Genomic DNA, 5,656 nt, shown 5'->3' on the forward strand with positions numbered 1-5,656 from the left:
GCCCTGTTCTCTAGTACAAACAAGAAAAGGAAGACCTACATTGGAGCACTGGACTGAGCTCCCAAGGTCCAAATGAGGAGCAGAAGGAGGGAGAACATGAGCAAGGAAGTCAGGACCGTGAGGGGTGCACCCACCCACTGAGACAGTGGGGCTGATCTATTGGGAGCTCACCAAGGCCAGCTGAACTGGGTCTGATGGAACATGTGATCAAACCAGACTCTGAACATGGTGGACAATGAGGGCTGACTGAGAAGCCAAGGACAATAGCACTGGGTTTTGATCCTACCGCATGTAATGACTTTGTGGGAGCCTAGTCTGTTTGGATGCTCACCTTCCTAGACCTGGATGGAGGGGGAAGGACCTTGGACTTCCCACAGAGCAGGGAACCCTGACTGCTCTTTGGACTGGAGAGGGAGGCGGAGGGGGCAGGGGGAGGGAAATGGGAGGAGGTGGAAATTTTTAATAATAATAATAATAATAATAAAATTAAAAAAAGAAAAGAAAACCTTAGAAATATGGTCACAAGACAGGACAGGGCTGGTTCCTCGGTGTTCACACCAGAAGGTACTATCTCTCCTGGTGCTCAAGCACATAACTTAACCAACACTATCAGATGTGAAGCAGAACATAATTACATCACAGCTTTTACAATGATTTGCTTAAGTCTCTGTAGTTTGCAGAATGTTTAATGTATGTGTTAACTGTTCTTTTCATTTCTCCCGGTTCTGTTCCAGAAAGCATTTTAATTAGGTTATCTCATCTACCTGGCTAAGTGCCATCCCCGAATTAGACTTTGATAACGAATCTTCACCCATTCTACGAGGATCATTACGAGAGTTTTGAGCTTTCATGATTCAGGATCTTTGGCACTGATGAAGTGTACTGCATTCCCCATTATCCACTAGGTTGCCTCAACCCTCCATTAAATGAGAATTACTGCTAGAGTGTTACCCAGGCCTAGCTCTAGACAACGCTGGCCTCTGCAGATGCATTTGCATATGCAATTCTCTCAGGAAATGAAAACTGTCGTCCTTTGATAAAAATTGCATCAGCATTGTATGGAGCTGCATAGAACAGAAACCCCAGTTTAGCCCCTTAACCCAGCACTTTACTTTTTACAAGGATGGATGGGTTGGGGTTGGCGCGATCCCCCCACCCCAGGAAATGGCAGAAATTGCTGTAAAATGACACGGCTGCAGCAGGTGGATGCAGACACCAGGGAGAGCAAGCCAATGACTTCTGCTTTGTCCTTCACCCAGATCTTAGGAGTGCTGTTCATCTTTATTCCTGTCCCTGTTTCTGTGAGAAGGAACCCTGACAAAAGCAGCTTAGAGGAAAAAGAGTGTATGTTGGCTCCACGTTGCAGGTCTCTATCGTAGCAGAGAAGTCATAGTGGGAGGAGCTTGGAGACGCTGATCCCATCTGTAATCAGCAAGGAATGTGTGTTGTTTTCTCCACTTGAGCGGTCCTGGACCCAGCCACGAAATGGTGCCACTCACAGTGGGCAGGTGTGCTTACCTCAGTACAGCCAAGATAATCCCTCCCAGGCTTATCCAGGGGTGATTCTAGATTCTAGAAACTGACAACACTTGTCATCACATCAGAGGAATTCAAGATTTCTGCTGGGAAAGATGGAAAAAATGCAGATTCCAAGAATCCCAAGCTCTCTTATACAGGGAGAGATTAGATAGAGAAGTAAGGTTGAACTTCCCACCCGTGGTGCCACACCCTTCATCCCTGCCGAGAATGTCTGAATGATAACACTTAACTTCTGGACCAATTAGTTAACGGCATGTTTCTGCCTACTCTGCTGCCATGGCTTGGCTATGTCCCCCAAAGTTTCACACGCTGAAATTTTGCCCCCTACTGTGGCAACATTGAGATGGCAGACCGTGGTTTGGATGTGAAGTGTTTTCTTCAAAACCTTGTGTTGGAGGAGTTGTCACCAACATAACCTTCAGAGGTAGGGCTTGGGGTGTTAATTAGAAAATAAGGGCTCTTAGCTAATCAGTGGACCTAACACGAGGATAGAGTCATAATCTGATGATATTATTATGAAATAATAGCCACTAGAAAGTGTGACCTAGTTTGGAGGAAGCCGGCCATTGAGGGCATGCCTTCAGAGTCTCCCCAATGGCTTCCTGTCCAATGGGAAGTCAGCAGCTCTGCTTCACCATGCTTCCTCCACCCTGGTGTTTGTTTGCCTCCTAGACATCACTTTGATGGAAGTCAGCACCCTGGCATTGAGACCTCTGAAACCTGGAACCAAGTAAGTGTTTCTTTCCCTTAGCAATTATTCCTAGGTGTTTTATTGCAGTGACAGATTACTTATGTGCTGGACCATAAAAAGTAGGACCCAGTGACAAGCATTAGTTTCTTGTGAGGGTCTGCCTCAAAACAATTAGCTCGACAGGCTTTTTATAAAAAGAGCGAGTCTGGGTCCCAAATCACTCAGGTTCTATGATTTCTTTTGTTAGACCCTGAAGTCTAATCACCGAGGAGAAGTTGCCCCAAGAGACCACTTTCACACCACAGTTGATGTAAAAGCAAGAGGATTTAATTAATTCTGTTGTGACAGGGTCCTTCAGCATTCGAGAAGCCAAAAGACCCCGAATGCCTGTCACAAGTCATTTTTAAAGCAAAAAGCCATAGAAACAAGGTGGGGGACTCAGGGTTGTTCTTCAACTATTAGGATTGGCTGATTCAAAGGGCTATTAACAATGATTGGTCTGAGCCAGGGCTGGAGTGCAGCTGCCAGATCAGGTGAGGTAAGAGGAAACATTTGAGGGTTACTTTGACCCCTTCCCAGGGATTAAGTCAAAACATCAGGAACTGAGTCAACACCAAGGGTTATCTTGCTCCTATTCCAATAACTGAGTTCTATTTGGAGAACATTCACAAGGACTCAGGGAGATGGAAAATCCCTAACATTTTAGTATGTGCATGTGAAGTTGTTAGGTCCTTGGTTCCCAGGGGAGAGGAGGAGCACTAATGCTGAGAGGCCTCAGAGTTGTTCTAGAGTTTTTCACTTTTACATTTCCCCACTACATTTTGACAGAAATGAGGCCCTGCCTGGACATCTGTTATACTTGAACTTTCAGAACCATGAGCCACATAAACTTGCCCCCCATCACTGCTACCTGGCTGCCCCTCAGGCAAAGGGACATGCTGTCATCCCCCCAAGAATCCAAAGTCCCTAACTCACCATGTCTAGTTGGTTATCTTCTAAAGCCAGAGAAATTGGAAGTTAACCACACTTCTTATATGAGATGGGGGAGGGAGTACAGATTGTGAAAATAGAATCAATTTACGAGGCATAAAATCTATAGTTCCAAGTCTTCGCTTTAAGTAACTCTTCATGCAGCCATCACTAGTGCTGATGATGCTCTTACTCCACTCTGCTGTTACTGCCAGCCCGGGTGTCATGAGTCTTGCCCTTGTAGAATGACCCAACCCTTCCCTCTTGAAGAGTCTGACCCTGTCCTGTTTAGAGCAGAGGAGGAGTCTTCATTAGCTCTTAGCTCTGGACATGGAAGCATTATGGAGTTCCCTGTGGATCGCCTACCCTTTCAAATCTTCATGATGCAACAGGAAGCCTGTCTTCCCTAGACTGCTGCTCAGTTTCCCCAGCAGCCACCATAATCCCTCCCTTTGTTGTTTCAGTGCATGTGGCGAGAGTGAACCGCTGCTGCAGTCTGCTCACCCCATGACTTGTTTCTTTGGGATGCCAACTTTAAGCTGAGCAGCCCTTCAAGTTTTAGACACAAGAAACAAAGTGTCCCTTGTGTGTTATTGGGGATAACAGTGAGGTGCTTTGGCATCTCCTTGTTTTCCACCTGTGAGTGAAAAGGCCCAGTCTATAGGCTGCAGTTCAGACATACACCACATCTTGTAGGTTTTCATTCATTTTACACTGTGTATGTTGAGAAGGATTTCAGTCAACCAGGATGTATCAGCTTACCTGGATCCTTTTTCTTTGGCAGACATATGGTCAGTTTCAGATGTCTGTTGCTGCTTTACTATGACTTGAATGGCATAAGGAGATTTAGCTACCTCCATCTGCCTATGATGTCTTCCTTAGACATTGACACATGCAAATGCCAGGCACGTACATTTGTGGTGGTTTTGCTGCAAATTCCAAGAGCTAATTTTTTTTCTTTCTCTTTTGAAGGCTCCCCAGACTCCCCCTTCCCTCCTTGGTAAATGTGTTAAATCTTGGAAAAGATGTTATCAAAGGGAGAAAAACAGGTGGGAAAGAAAGAGATGAAAACACCCTGACAGTTCACTTCTGTTTTGCAGCTGTGAGAGCCGTTGTTGGAATTGTTACCTCCCTTACCGAGATAATTAATTCTCTTTTTTAAAAAAGAGAAGGCACGTCTCCTTCCTTCAATCAGTGTCAACAGCCAATTACTCTCTTTCATCACCCGGAGTGGAATAACACAAATGTTATCAAGGAAGAAAACAGTTGGCCCGACAAGATTAGCAATTCACTTTGTCTTAATCTTCTAATCACATGGTATGCAGCAGTTTACAATAATATGCACCCAAATTTGCTAGTAGATCATTCTAGAAAGGCCCTGTGGAAATCCCCCATCGCATCCTCTGCATTTGGTGCAGAAGAGCATGTCTTCCTGTAAGAGACATGAGATGAATTGAGACCAGCTCTTCCTGGCGGAGTTTTCCCTCATCCATTACCCTCTGCAGAAGGCTGTTGATTATGTAGAGAGAGTCATACCCATAGAATATATAACTGGGAATAGCTTTCAGGGGGAACAGAAAAATCAAAGGCAGCTGATGGTGACAGAAGGTTTGTCAACAGCAATAAGATTAGCATTTTGCTGTCATCTTCTGGGAAACAAAAGGCTTCTAGTCTTTATGAAGGTCAGGCATTTGTTGTGCTGTTTGGAATTTGTCCCAAAAGTCTTTGGGAAGCCCAACTTTGTTATTGGTACTCAAAAATCACACTCCTCACCCAAGGTGTGAGTATGGTGTTGGATTATGACAGAAATGACACTTGTAATTGACAGGGGAAAACTGATTGAAAAAACCAGCCCCCTTTCTGGCAGGGTGGCGATATTGTCAGACTCCGTCTTTGCCAGCTCCTTCAGCTCCTTTAAGCAGGGGTGGGGAGATGAACAGTGTGATGCTCGGAAGATGAATGAAGGGTTCTGTCCATTCTTGGTTACTGGGTACCTTGAAGCCTGGTGACCCTGCAGCTCCAGTGGCTGCCCCTCAACACATGGCCTTGACTTTCTCCTTGTGTGTTTTTATTCCTAGAATTTCCTCCCAGTGTACAAACTCTTTGGCCATAGGAGCACAAAGGACTTGAAGTGGGGCAGTTAATGCCAAACAAAGGGCTTTCAAGGAAGAACAGAAGAAGCCAAAGGCAGATTCATGCTCAGGAGAACAGTATAGGGTAGACATTATTCCCTGCCACGGAATCAAGGAAGGAATGGGGGCTCGGTTTAGAGCTTTCTAATGATCCACCTGACATTAGAGTCCCCCCTCCATGGAGGAGGTGATACCCTCTGTGGTATATGCCACATCAGGTACCCTGGCCATTGACGCTGCATCCATTCCCATTCCTTGACTTAAAACCTGAAGGGGAATTTCTGCTCCCTGGGTGGCCACAGAACCTTCAACCAATCTTAGAAGA

Source organism: Chionomys nivalis, chromosome 1 (assembly GCF_950005125.1).
Source record: "Chionomys nivalis chromosome 1, mChiNiv1.1, whole genome shotgun sequence".
In the NCBI taxonomy this organism is placed as follows: Eukaryota; Metazoa; Chordata; class Mammalia; order Rodentia; family Cricetidae; genus Chionomys; species Chionomys nivalis.